Below are 15,524 nucleotides of genomic sequence, written 5' to 3'. Positions count from 1 at the left end.
GAGGAAATAAAACTACTTGCATGAATTGGTAGCAAAGAAAGGGAGAGTATGACTGTCCAAGAACTAATCACAGATTCAGGTGAAACAGTGAGAGGGGGAAGGGCGATAGAGGAGGAATTCTACAAACACTTGGAACTTTTCTATGAATCTCACTTGTGTACCCCAGGGCGGGACATATTGACCTTTAGTAATGAAGGCCCCTGGCACCAGATGGTGGGAGACCGAGTGGAAGTACTGGAGGCAGATATTACTGTGGAGGAAGTATCCTCGGCTGTGAGACAAATGCACCGATGTTTGGATCATTAGCGAGCTTGACAACTGCTCTTCTGTTTCACCACCCTTTTTTTTATCCAAAAAGACAAAACCTTTGGAAACTTTAAGAACTTGGACTAGCAGAGAAAATCTAGACAGCCCCTTTTTACCTTCATGGGCTTTTTAACTAAGACCCAATCACCAATAGCGAAATTTTGCTGACTCAGTTTAAACTTTGAATCAAAATATGTCTTTTGTAGACCTTGTTGAGGCAAAATTGTACACACAAATTGTTGTTGATATTTAACTCTCTAAAAACAATCAGGAAATATTTTCCTTATGGGATCTCTTTTCCTTAGTAGGCGAAAAGGAGATATCTCAGTACTGGAATGAGGAGTTGTTAAATATGCCCATATTTTCTTGCATAAAAAATCACCCACTGCTTTGTTGCATGCTAAAGCTAATTGTATCCCCTCCATCACAAATCTATTCATCCTTTCCACATGCCATTAGAAGAAGGGGAATACAAAGCACATCTAAGATGCTTAATTTGGCGAGAAGCTAAAAATTCTTTCATTTTGTAAGAAACAAAGTGAGTACCATTGTCTGTTACCAACTCCTTAGGATTCCCTTTAAAGTTAAAAATTCAAGTTAGTAAAGTAATCACTGCTAAAGTGCTAGGAGAAGCAGTGAACTCGAATGCTACCCACTTTGAGTGATAGTCTATCAGAATCATAATGTACTTCATGTTGCTGGAAAGGAGATCAAAAGGTCCAGAAAAATCCAGTTTGGGCCAGGGTTCCTCTGGAAAAGGAACATATAAAGTAGTTTTGACCTTTTTCCAATATTTATCGGACAATAAGCAAGTTTGACAATTACCAATATAAATGTTACTTCCCTCTCCACGGCAGGCCACCAGAAATGTTCTTTAGGTCCTTAGGTTTCCTGCAGGTTACCTAGGTGTCCCTCATGGGCAGCTTTGACAAGGTTATTTTGTAAAGAAGCAGGTGTAATAACAAGATCAGAAATTAGAAGTGTGCCTTCAACAATAGACAACTCACTAGCGACCTGAGCAAAAGAACTTAAAGAGGCTGGAAGGGACCTTTCTTTAACCCAGCCGTTGGTGACCATGTTTTTTAAAGCCTGAAAAATGTCATCATTATCAGAGGCAACCTTTCAAGCTGATTGGTAAAATAACCTTTGAAACTCACAAAGGTTGTCAGTAGAGGCTACCACACATTCTACTTCATCTTGAGAAAAATCAGTGGGCGTGTACTGTAAAGGAAGTCTACAAAGGCAGTCTGCTCTAACATTGCAACCGCCAGCAATGTATTTGATAACAAAATTATACTCATGATGTCGAGAGAGAATGCGGACTAATCTGCCTGAGGATTTCCCCATGCCATTACCATTTAGGAGATGCAGCAAGGGTTTGTGGTCTGTGAATATGTCAAATTTGGTTCCCCAGAGAAATGTTTTACATTTTTCCGCAGCCCAGGTACAAGCCATAGCTTCTCTCTCAGTAGTACTGTAATTGCATTCAGCACTGTTGAGAGATCTAGAAGAGAAACCAATTGTGTTTTCTTTGTGAGACATCGATTGAGAAAGAACAGCACCAAGACCACGTTGACTGGCATCAACCGTTAGGGAACATTTCTGTCCAGGGGTAAAAGAAGATAACACAGGAGAGTCAATTATTAGTCTTTTGATATCTTGAAAAGCAATGTCAGCTTCTACGGGCCAAGTAAACAAAACACTTTTTTTGAGGTAAGAACGTAATGGCTGTACCACCTGGGCGTAACCATGAACAAATCTTCAGTATTATTCTGTCATGCCTAAGAAGGATTTCAGTGAATCCTTATCTTTCGGGACGGGAACCTCTGAAATGGCCTTTCTTAGAGACAATTTAGGGGTTATTCCAGTAGGAGAAATGGTATGAAACAGGTAGTCCACTTTTTCTTTGAGGAATTTGCATTTATCTAGACCAAGGGTGATACCAACTTCCTTAAAGGTCTTCAAAACTCTTTCGAGAGTAAGTAGATGTTCAGCTATAGTCTTGTAAAAAATTAATAGATCGTCCTGATAAGCTTGTACTCCAGAAATTCCTTTCAACAGTTGGCCCATGAATTTCTGGAATGCGCTTGCGGCTGATGCTAAGCCAAACGCAGCCTTAAACATTTGTAGGCTCCAAAAAGAGTAACAAATGTTGTGAGGTCTGTAAAGCTAGATATAAGGAGAAATTGGTGGTAAGCTGACTGTAGCTCTAGTAAAGAAAAATAATTTACATACAGTTTCCAATTTGTCTAATAGTTAACCTACTGATTTTGCCAATTTTATCATTAGAGACTTTGCGGGTTAGCTGCAAAAACAGATTGCAAATCTTTTTCTTCCTCAGGATTATATATGAAGGCTATAGGTAAATCATTGATCTGAACTGGGTTATAAGCTCCAGGAACAACTTTGAGATGAATTCTGGCCAAATCTTGCCAACAACAATATTTTTCCCTTTAATTGCAACATCGACTTTTCTGTGAACATGTCTTCCTAAACAGGTTACATAGTCCCAGAAATATCCAAGCATGTCTATATACTTATCTCCATAAGCCCTTTGTGATGATGTCTAATTTAGGAAGTACCACACTGTCAGTCCAATGATTGTCATAAAGTTGATCTGAAATAATGGAGACATGAGCCCCAGAATCAGACATTATTTCCAAATCAAGATTGCCAACAGTGACTTGACAAAAAGGCTTTGGGAAACTGAGATTCAGCTGAAAAAGAATATACGGTTAGAATTAAACATTGAAGATCTCCATGAACAGGATTATTATGGAAAGGGACACTTGAAGCAGGACTTTCATGCATTTGTAAATTACTGACTTAAACTACGCTTTTGCTTTTACATACAGATTGAAAGTGTCCATTTTTGTGACATTTGACACACCTCTTACTCAAAGCAGGACAAATAGGGCTGTTCCCTAAATGTGTGCGTAAACCACATCTGTAGCACATAGTAGAACCTTTTTTTGTTGAAAGCTTTAAAAGCTTTGTTTTTAAGAGAAACAGCATTAATAGAATCTTCATCATGCACTAAATTAACAGCTGCAAAAACCACAGGTGATGAACAGAATGCAGAACAATGTCATACATTCACCCCAGTACAGAGATCTAGGCTTAAATCCATCGTTTTTGCACTCCACACCACCCCAGTTCAGACATGGCCATATGCAAATCAGTCTGACCCTGTGCCTCATGGGAACAGTCCAGCCCAAACTGCCAAGCCATGCCTTCCCTGGACCGGAAACAAGCGTCTGAGGACCGGTTTCTGGCATTCCAGCCGTCTTCAGCCCGGCTTGCTTGAATCCAGTGGTGTGGAGTGCATGGGACTCACGTCTGAGCATACCCATCCGACTTGGGGTGAAAAATGCAAAAACCACAGGTGATGGACAGAATGCAGAACAATGTCATACATTCACCCCAGTACGGAGATCTGGGCCTAAATCCATCCTTTTTGTTTTGTACTCCACACCACCCCAGTTCAGACATGGCCATATGCAAATCAGTCTGACCCTGTGCCTCATGGGAACAGTCCAGCTCGAAATGCCAAGCCATGCCTTCCCTGGACCGGAAACAAGCTTCAGAGGACCGGTTTCTGGCATTCCAGCCGTCTTCAGCCCGACCTGCTTGAATCCAGTGGTGTGGAGTGCATGGGACTCACGTCTGAGCATACCCATCCCACTCGGGGTGACAAATGCAAAAACCACAGGTGATGGACAGGATGCAGAACAATGTCATACATTCACCCCAGTACAGAGATCTGGGCCTAAATCCATCGTTTGTTAGCACTCCACACCACCTCAGTTCAGACATGGCCATATGCAAATCAGTCTGACCCTGTGCCTCATGGGAACAGTCCAGCCCGAACTGCCAAGCCATGCCTTCCCTGGACCGGAAACAAGCTTCCGAGGACCGGTTTCTGGCATTCCAGCCGTCTTCAGCCCGGCTTGCTTGAATCCATTGGTGTGGAGTGCATGGGACTCACGTCTGAGCATACCCATCCCACTCGGCGTGACAAATGCAAAAACCACAGGTGATGGACAGAATGCAGAACAATGTCATACATTCACCCTAGTACAGAGGTCTGGGCCTAAATCCATTGTTTTTTTGCACTCCACACCACCCCAGTTCGGACATGGCCATATGCAAATCAGTCTGACCATGTGCCTCATGGGAACAGTCCAGCCCAAACTGCCAAGCCATGCCTTCCCTGGACCGTAAACAAGCTTCAGAGGACCGGTTTCTGGCATTCCAGCCGTCTTCAGCCCGGCTTGCTTGAATCCAGTGGTGTGGAGTGCATGGGACTCACGTCTGAGCATACCCATCCCACTCGGGGTGACAAATGCAAAAACCACAGGTGATGGACAGAATGCAGAACAATGTCATACATTCACCCCAGTACAGAGATCTGGGCCTAAATCCATCCCCACATTAAATCCCACATTAAATCACAGCTCAGGCAATGAAATACAGGCTGGACACAGATGAAATAGGAAAATCGAAACGATAATCCATATGATGCACTCAAAGTGGCAAGTGGCAGCACACCATAGTATTCAAGCATCCTGTTGCGAAACAGCGCTAACTGCTCCCGCTCATTTGCGAAGACGGGACGGACATCCATTTTGCAATAAACAAAATAGTAACAAAAAACCAGCAGCCAGTGCCAGCAAAACAGGAAGTCCACCAAATAGACCGGAGAATATCGAGTGAAGGAAAGCAGGAATGACTCCAAATATTTTCTGGAAAGAAGTCACTAAGCCACTGCTTACTACTTTAAAAAAATGAGCCAGCCCCGAAGTGGAGGATGCGTTAAAGATTGTGTGAATCAGCTCACCAAAATGTAAAGGAAGGTCAGTATTTAATAAGGCATGCACTTCTGTGCGGGTGTTAGCTACGTGAAGGACAAATGTTTCGCGAGCAGATGTCAGGGCAACTTCTTTTGTGACAATAAGGCTCTTATTCTGCTCATCTTATTGAACTCTGACTTCAAGGCCGGAATTCTCGGCCAGATGGAAACATCCAGGTTCCCATTGCGGGGGTGGATAAAGCACATTCTTACATCAAACGACGCGCTCACTCACTGTTACAATGTCAATAACCCACAACAATCCTCATTGTTTAAAAGCAAATAACTCCCGTTAACTAACAAGGTAAAAGTCGGGACTATAGCAGGCACCGGTGTACCTTTTAAAACACATAGTAAATTAGGGCGGTTCTGGTTACATGAACCATGCAATTGGATGTTGTAGCAAATAAAGTTCTTGAATCCAGTAAGTAAAATAGGTTTGATTTATTGTAGATTAATCCAAGTTAAATTACATAAACAAGATGTAACAGATGTGCCTACACATCAACGAGTGATCTGGTGTTTCTGTACACTCATCTCCATTCAGATATATCTCTTTTCCGTCCCTAAGGCATCTATAAGTAAAAGGGAGCGACCAGGCCTCCTGTAAGTAGGAGGTACCGAGCCGCTCGTATCTGCCTATGGCAAAATACTTCATGCAATTTGAAAACTGGAAAAGCGCGAAAGGTAAAGTAATCAATCCGTGGATTAGCCACGTTGCAGCCGTGGCCTCTGCCACTGAAAAGGGTAAAAACTCTAAGCGTTCAATGTGTAACATTGAAAAAGAAGCATCTCTCATGGAAAGCAAACATTGTTTTTCAGTCAAAATAAAAGGTGCAAACAGAGATGTGACATTAACACAGGCCCAAGGCACTTTACCATTTTTCAGCGTCTGTAAGGTCCACACAAACTGCATAACAGAACGCAATTGATTTTGACCATGGTACAAAACAGACACCTCATCATGTACAATTTCAACAACAGAAGAAATAATATTATCTAATGTGTAAATCCGGGAGGAAAGGGTATTAATGCTGTTGTCCACAACTGCAAGCACTTTTTCTAAATTAGCTTGGTCAATAGCCCTAAGGCGGGTGGCCACTTCAATCTGTGATGTTTTCCAGATTTCATTATAAATGGCATAGATCCATCTTTTAGATCGACCGTTCACCGGGCCCTTTATGAAGTCATTCAAGTCAACTTCGTTGGTCAGTTTAGATAATTTAACTGACTCCAATGAAGAGTGCTGACATAATTTGCCTACAGAATAAGTGGTAACAGAATGGTCACTCTCAAAACGGAGATCTACTCTGACTTGTGTAAAACCCTCAGCTAGGCCCAAAAAACGAAGCTGGCACAAGTCTGCACTTCGGTGCCACATTAACCAACCCTTGGAATCCAAACTGGAAATGTTAAATGATGAATTCAGCAAATGGGTTTACAATTCTTTAATTGAAACTTTAGTCGCATTTTCCCAACTTGAATATTCCTCCAAATCTGGGAAGGAAGGAGAATTTAATTTTTTAGAAGTAGCCAATCCAAAGCATGTTGTCTGTGAGATTGTACAATTCACAAACAACATATGAATTTGGATGAGACATGCACAGTGCAAAGCTTCAGTGCCTTGTACCTGCCAACTTTTAGAACCCCAAACTGATTTAAGGTCAATAGTTTCCTTCCACAACTCGTAGCCACCAACAGCCAGTTGGTCTAGAAAGGACTTCGAATACAGTAACTTAGTATCGGTAAGTCTAACTTTGGAATTGGATTTGTCTGTCATTTTGAAAATAAAATGACGTGGGATTGGACTGATTAAAATCAGTAAAATATGTATACTTTTTCAAAAATGTGTCTGAGCTGCCTCTCAAAGGAGTTGGGCAATGTTCCCACTGGATATAATTCACAGTACCCCTCCTAGAATTAGTTTTGTGCAAGTAGTGATTGCCAAAATGTTGGTAACAAAACAAATCACCATAATTAGAAGATTCTAAATATAAATCTTCAGCATCAAAGGCAGCATAATATTTCAAATCAGCAAACAAAGCCTCTACGGCCCGAACCTCCCAATCATCAGAACATATATTTTGTTGAACCACATCCCCCATACTAACTCTAAGTACAATAGGAACATTAACAACTTCAGTCGGGCCATGGATTTGAAATTTAACTGCATCCCAGACTATTCCATCCAGGACAGGCCACGGGGTGATGTTAACAAAGGCCAAGTCTCTCTTCAACCTGTGTGCTGAATGTGATGAGGAGTGGGGAGCTAAAGTTCCATTCAGATGTTTAATGCATGTTCTCTCCTCGACATAATGTCCATTGACAAATCGGAGAAAATAAAACACAAAACCAATTGACATAAAAATATAGAGAGCAAGAAGCCCCAGGCAAATGTAAGTCCAAGGGGGTATCAAACATTTTTTTTAAACAAAGTCGCATAGGCTCTTAGCCTTGTGGGTTTCTCTGATGTACGTGAAACAGTGTCAAATGAAAATCTGGATTCTGTGGCTAAACGAGTTTGCAAATCAGGCATCGATAAATCAGTTGGGTAGGTGTAATCTGTATCATCAAGGTGAGCACCAGGCAAAGCGCTCAATAAAGGACTGGAAACTGCAGGCATCTCGAGGACCAACTCCGGTGCACAATCCGAAGCTGTGGCCAAAACAGAATTTCTCACCATCGAAGGACATGAAACTGCCAGTGTCATGCTAAGAAGAATCGGCCACTCTGTGTATTTTGACATTGTCAATGGACATATACCTGTTCTCTTTACGACCTGGAAGTGGTGGTAAAATGACTGTTCTTGTGCCCTTTACTCCAAGCACGGGAACCGGAGCACGGTATGAGGGACCAAATTCCTTTTTGTTATCGATCTTCTCCAACTTGGCGTAGCCAGCCAACTACCGGGATCTGCAAGGCATCATCCGAGGTGGAGGGCAAGTGTTCCTTTGCTAGACTGTCTCTGGTCTCTTGTAGAGTCTGTAAAACATTGCAATGTTCATCTACCTCAAAGGAGACAGCCGAACCGACCGCGTCTAGACGGTCAAGGTCCGGGACATACATCTTGATACCAAAGTCAAGTCAAGTCAAGTCAAAGAATTTATATAGCGCACTACATACCCAGAGGGTCTCAAGGCGCTTGAGGAGGGGTGGGGAATTACTTGTCAAATATCCACGTTTTAAGTTGCTTTCTGAATGCTAGGTGATTCTGAGTAAGGCGAAGGTAAGTGGGAAGGGAGTTCCAGGTTTTAGCTGCCAGGTAGGAGAAGGATCTACCTCCCATGGTGGTTTTGTTGATGCGAGGTACAGTGGCAAGGGCTTGGTTGGATGATCGTAGCTGGCGGGAGGGGGAGTAGAAGGACAGTCGTGTGTTGAGGCATTCTGGTCCGATTTCGTAGAGTGCTTTGTGTGCGTGGGTTAGGAGCCGGAAAGTGATCCTCTTATTGACGGGAAGCCAGTGGAGGTTTTTCAGGTGACCAGAGATATGTTCTTTACGCGGGATGTCTAATATGAGCCTGGCTGAAGCGTTTTGGATTCGTTGGAGTTTTTTCTGGAGTTTAGCGGTAGTACCGGCGTAGAGGGTGTTTCCATAGTCCAGTCGGCTCGTGACCAGGGCGTGGGTGACCGTTTTCCTAGTTTCGGTGGGGATCCAACGAAATGTTTTTTTGAGCATGCGAAGAATGTTGAAGCAGGATGAAGAGACGGCGTTGACTTGTCTGTTCATCGAAAGTGAGGAATCCAGGATGACGCCCAGGTTCCGTGCATGGTCTGTTGGGATGGGTGCTTTTCCAAGGGCTTCTGGCCACCAAGAATCGTCCCATGCAGAGGGGGAGGTACCTAAGATAAGGACTTCTGTTTTATCTGAGTTCAGTTTCAGACGGCTATGTTTCATCCATTCGGCTACTTCTTTCATTCCTTCGTGTAGGTTAGTTTTGGCGGTGCTAGGGTCATTGGTGAGTGATAGGATCAGTTGAGTGTCATCCGCGTAGGAGATGATGTTGAGGTTGTGTTGGCGTGCGATGGTCGCGAGGGGGCTCATGTATACGTTGAAAAGGGTGGGGCTGAGTGAAGATCGTTGTGGCACGCAGCAGATGACTTCAGTGGCCTCTGACTTGAATGGTGGAAGGCGGACTCTCTGGGTTCTTCCGGTGAGGAATGAGGTGATCCATTCTAGTGCTTTTCCTTGGATTCCAACGTTTCTGAGGCGCTGTAGAAGGGTGCTATGGCAGACTGTGTCGAAGGCTGCGGAGAGGTCGAGGAGGATGCGGGCGACTGTGTCTCCATTGTCCAGTAGAGTTCGAATGTCGTCTGTTGCTGCGATGAGGGCGGTTTCAGTGCTGTGTTTGGCTCGGAAGCCGGACTGTGAGGAGTCGAGGGAGTTGTTGGCTTCGAGGAAGGCGGCGAGCTGGTTGTTGACAGCTTTCTCGATGACTTTGGCCGGGAATGGAAGGAGCGAAATGGGACGGTAGTTTTTGAGTTCGGTGGGGTCCGCTGTGGGTTTTTTCAGAAGGGCGCTGAGTTCAGCGTTCGAGCAGTAGCGGCATACCCCCCCCCCCCCCCCCCCCAGCGCCTTGAGACCCTACGGGTATGTAGCGCGCTCTATAAGTGTCACTGATTGATTGATTGATTGATTCCAGCTCTCCGGGAAGGTGGCGGAGTTGAGGGAGCAGTTGATGACGTCTCGGAGGTGCGGTGCTATGATGGAGTCTGCTTTGTTGAAGATGTGGTAAGGGCATGGGTCTGTGGGGGATCCTGAGTGGATGGAGTTCATCAGGCGGATAGTGTCCTCAGTGGAGATTGGGTTCCAGTCATTAAGGATGTTCGAGGGTGGTGAAGGTCCAGCAGATGGTTGGGTGGGTTGGTCTCCGGGTTGGTTGTCGAAGCTGTTGTGGATGTCTGCAATTTTGTTGTGGAAGAATGAGGCTAGGGAGTCCCAGAGGGCTTGAGAGGGGGTGATGTCATTGGAGTTGGCCGAGGGATTGGTGAATTCCTTGACGATGTTGAAAAGTTCCTTGCTGTTGTGGGCGTTGCTATCTAGTCGGTCCTTGAAGGCGGTTTTCTTGGCTTTTCGGATCAGTTGGTGGTGTGTGCGAGTGGCATTTTTGAAGGCTTCCTTGGTGCTGGTGGTTGGGTCTTTTTTCCAGGCCTTCTCAAGGGAGCAGCAGAGTTTCTTGGATTTCTTAAGATCATCGTTGAACCAGGAGGCTTTCTTGCTGCCAAGTTTGATTTGTCGTTTTTTCAGTGGTGCTAGGATGTCGGCGCTGTTGGATAACCATAGGGTGAGGTTGGTGGCGGCTTGGTCGGGGGTTTGAGGAGTGGGTAGGGGCGTTTAGAAGAAGCGATGAGGAGATCTGGTCGATGGTGATTTTGTTCCAGTTTCTTTGCAGAGTTGGTTGGGGGTGGTTGTTGGGTTTGGGCTTGTTGTAGGTAAAGTGGACGCAGCTGTGGTCAGTCCAGAGGAGAGCCGTAGTGTGGCTGAAGGAGACATGATTGCTGGAGGTGAAGATAGGGTCGAGTGTGTGACCTGCGATGTGGGTGGGGGAAGTGACCAGTTGTTTAAGTCCGAGGTTGGCGAGGTTGTCGAGGTTGTCCAAAAGGGTGGTGGAGTTATGGTCGTTGTTCTTTTCAAGGTGAAAGTTGAAGTCTCCCAGAAGGATGTAATCTTTGGAGGGGAGCGCGTGTGGAGTGATGAAGTCCGTGATGTCCTCACTAAATTGTGCGCGGGGTCCTGGAGGTCTGTAAAGGAGGGTGCCTCTGAGTGTGGTCTTGGGGTCGGTGTGGATCTGGAAGTGAAGGTGTTCAGAGTTGGCGAGATTGACGTCAGAGCTGGTTGAGATGTGGATGGATTTCTTATGGACGATAGCGATTCCTCCTCCTGTGTGGCCGGTACGGTCCTTGCGTATGATCTTATAATCTTCTGGGATGGCAATGGTGATGTCTGGGGCGGAAGAGGCGTTCATCCATGTTTCTGTTAGGAAGGCGACGTCCGGAGAGATGGTGTCTAGTTTTGAATTTGAATTTAAAAACATTTATATAGCGCGCTTATACCGTGCGGTTTCATGGCGCTTCAGATTGCGAGGGGATGGCAAACAGGGAGAAATTAGGCAGCAAAAGCACGGGAAAAAAGGAAAGTTTTAAGATTTTTCCTAAATTCAGTATAGGAGGGTGTTGTGCGGAGTGCGGCGGGCAGGGAGTTCCAAAATACAGGGGCCAAAACAGAAAACTTGGTGCCACCAGCCTTTTTCTTTTTGAATCGGGGGACAGTTAAGAGGGCCAGGTGAGAGGAGCGAAGCTCTCTTCCAGGAGTGTAGGGCTTAATAGCCGAACAAATGAACTCTGGTGCAGTGCCCATTCTAGCCTGAAAGGTGAGGCACCCAAGCTTGAACAGGGCCCGCTCTTTCACCGGCAGCCAGTGCAGTGCCTGCAGTAAAGGGGTGACCCGATGATATTTGGGCAGGCCATAGATAAGTCGGGCCGCCTGGTAGATTCCATAGGTCAATGGCGTGCCTGTGGACCGAACGGGTGTTGAGCAAGATGCATTGTAGGTTGTTGGGGTCGGGAGTCTGTGGTGTGATCGTGGCGGAGTTGTTGTAGGTGCCGCTGAATTTGCAGGAGTTGCATGAGAAAGGTCCATGGGTGTGTCCAGGAGCGGCTTGGGCGCAGTTGGGGGAGTGGCCGGGGTTAAGAGCTAGGAGGGTGGTGGCATCGTAGGTAATACAGGAGGGCTGGGCAATGCGAGGGCCAGGGGGTCTGGCGCTGGGCGCGGTCCAGGCGCGGACGGGCGTAGACGGGCTTACCTTTGGCGCACCTTCGGTGCGATTGGGGCGCGGTCGCTGCGCGTGAACGCTGCGCGACGATGCTCCTGACATATATGGAGAGTGGAAGGGGAGGGGCGAGGGAGGATCAGCTGGGAGGCGGGTGCGTGGTTGAGGGGGCGGGCTCCAGGCAAAACAACAACAACTGTGTAAATGGCGCCGAGAACGGGAGAGCAGACCGGGTTGGGGGTGGGGGGAAGGTGAAATTGATAATCCACGCGGTGGCAAACGCAGCAGTATGCAAATAAATGATGTGGCAATGTCCACTCAGCAGGGCAATACAGGCACTCCAATTAAAGTAAAATAATGCAGGTAAAGTCGGCAATCAAATGAGCGCGAGGAGATGACTAACAAATAAATAAATAATTCTGTAGGCAAGACAGGCGCCGATACAGGGCAGCAGTGCAGCGCTAACGATACCAGGCAGTATGGTGCAGGGTCGAGCAGGGACAGAAGGGAGCGACCGTGTCTGACGAAGCCAGGACGGTTTCGTCAGACACGGTCCAGAGCATTTCGTATGGGGTCCGCCCACCCAGAGACCTTCTAGGACGATTATTAAGGGCACGCTGCATGCTATTAAGATGTGCCAACCAGTTTCTGCCAGTGCCTATATCTCGAGCTGCCAGTGATTGCTTTAAGTCACGGTTCATTCGCTCCACAACACTATTACCCTCCGGTCGGTATGGAGATGAAAACTTGACTTGGACCCCCATCGAAGCCATGGCATCCCTTAACGCCTTAGAGGCGAAAGCAGGACCCTGATCCGAATGGAAGGTACTACAGGCAAAAATCCCTACAAAGACACGCAAATCCCTGACGACAGTCCGTGAATCAGCGCTGCGATGAGGCCAGACCCAAACAAAGCGTGTGCATGAATCAACCGCTACCAAGATGTACTTGTACGCAGTATCAGAAGAAAAAGGACCGCAGTGATCCAAATAAACACAACCAAGCGGTTTATTAGAAATGAATAACTGTGTTTGGGGTGGACGCGTTGCAGCTGAAGGCTTAATCTGCTGGCAAATGTCACATTGAAGGACATAGTCACGCGTCTGTTTGTACAGTCCCCGCCACCAAAAACGTTGTTGTAACTGAGACACAGTATCTGAAACGCCTGCATGCGCAGATGCAACCCCTTCATGGGCCTCTGTGATCAGTGTATGCCTGCGATCAGAGTTGGGAATCAACCTCTCCCCAACTTCCGGAATTTTCACATAAGGAACCTTATCGGGACTTAAGTGGTATGTGTACTTCGAAGGGAACCCCGTAGGATATTTATCTCCCTTCTCAGTGGCAGCAACAGCCGCCAAGATATCATTATCAATCATACTCTTGGACCGTGTGACTGCTGCAACCAAATATGTCAATACCGCTGATTTCGCTGCTTCATCAGCAAGCAAGTTGCGAACAGCGTGGACTCCCACGCGCTGGTGACCGAGAGTATGAACTACAAACACGAGTGGCAACTGCTCTTTAAGCTCAGCCACTCGGACCCAGATCATTTTATGTTTTATTGTGCTACCCTTGGAATCACGAAAATCATTCTGAATCCAAAAGAACAAGTTTTCATTGTAAGACTGGACACAGTAGTAAGAATCACTTATGATTAGTGTTGTCACACTAGGATCAACGTACTCCAATGCAAGCATCAGAGCACGGAGCTCTGCTAATTTTGCGGTGCAGTCCCCTAGAGTCTGCGAGTGCACGACTCTGGACTTGAACTCATCGTTCACCATGGCACCTACCACAATGGCGCATGCGGAAACGTAGGCGTGTTTAGAACCATGCTCAACCTGCGCCGAACCATCAGCGTATATGATGCAATGGAAATCCTCCAAAGGCCGCATAGCCAAAGGTGCAGGATGAACAAACTCATATTGCAAAAACTCCTGCGACCGTAAGGAGGCGTCAAAAATGAATGTCACATCCGGAGACGTCAATGACGCAGCCCATTGTATCCACCGAGGGTGCAAAGCTTTAGAATTCGGTCACTGGCTTTCATAACTGCCTCCAAAGCAGGACACGGGGTAACAACCAACATGCGTTTTCCTTGTGACAGAGCGCGTTCCTTTAGAATCGCCATCTGCACAGCCGTCAAAACTTTCTCCACAGTGGAAAAGTGCATTTCAGCCAAAGTGTACAAATGTGATTTGTAAGCAATAGGTACTGTATCTCCCTCATTAAAAGTAAGGTAAGTGAAACCCACAGTCCCAGGGATGATTCTTATCGCCAGGTTGGTGTGATTATCACAAGTCAATAAGTATTTAGAAGCGAGCAGATCAGCCTGCAAAGATTGCAGTACAGCCGAGTGCTCAGGCAGCCAGTTTGATTTTGTAAAATTAGGTTGTATCAAAGCATACAAAGGCTTGATACGCTGGGCATATTCATGTATGTAAGTCCGCCCGAAATTTAAAAATCCCAGCAAAGACTGTAACTGTTTTCAGAGTTGTTGGAGCACGTAATTGTACACATTTCTCCAAGAAGTGAGGAGCCAATCCTCGACCTTCATTGTTGAGCTCGTAGCCCAGGAACAACACTGTGTACTCCGCAATGTGCGATTTTGCAAAGTTGAATTTGTAACCGAAGTCCGCAAAGCTACAAATTAAGCGGTCAACGCAACACGGATGCTCCCACAGTTCGTCATCCGTGAGATGAATGTCATCCACATATGAACAAGCATCTGGGTCAACCCTCTCCAAGAGAGAGACTATGCGGGCAGCAAATACTCCAGGACTATTCTTGTAGCCCATCGGTAAACGTTTGAAATGTTTTTCGACACCGCCGCAAGTAAAGTAGGTCCATTGGGAACTAAGACCATCCAAATGGTGGGCATAAAAACCATTGGAAATGTCAAGCGTGGTTTTAAACCGCCTACGCACTAGACTATTCACTAAAGCAGAGCCGTGAGTATTGTGTACTGCACAAGTACGGCAATGCGAATTTAAATGCCGGTAATCCAATATCAAACGATATGAACGTTCAGGCTTGGTTACAGTAAAAAGAGGGTTATTCATAGGTGACACACAAGTTTCAATAACACCCTGATATTCTAATTGTTCAAGGATTTCCGCAACGGAAGCCTTTGCTTCACGCTTTATGGGATATTGAGGTTGAGGCTGTGGCATAGACCGTAAAGGAACTTCGTGGTGTGGAGAAAATTTATCCCACCCACAGTGTGTATGATACAGAGCCGGAAAAAGAGCCTTAGCCCACTCTTCTGCAAAATTCAGCGCATGCTCCTTCGAGACTGTGTGCGCGAAACTAGGGAGGATTACCTCCTCCCCTCTCGGAGCTGCGAGCACAAAAGGGGGGGGCCAGTCACCCTCCGCTAACAAAATGTCAAAGGTAGTTGTAAGATTCTCCCAAAATACATCTTCTATAGCGCATTGAATGTCAACCTCAATGAATAAGACAATTTCATAGATCCTGTCAGGGGGAGCTACTCTAGTGTCAGCTGTCTCAACAACACCATAACGGTCAGTCGCTGTCACCTTCAGTAGTGGACGCAGGGCCTCTCGAACTTTGGTAATCTCCGCTGCGCTGTCCAG

This window comes from Lissotriton vulgaris, chromosome 6 (genome assembly GCF_964263255.1).
Source record: "Lissotriton vulgaris chromosome 6, aLisVul1.2, whole genome shotgun sequence".
NCBI lineage: Eukaryota > Metazoa > Chordata > Amphibia > Caudata > Salamandridae > Lissotriton > Lissotriton vulgaris.
This window is presented reverse-complemented; position numbering follows the sequence as displayed.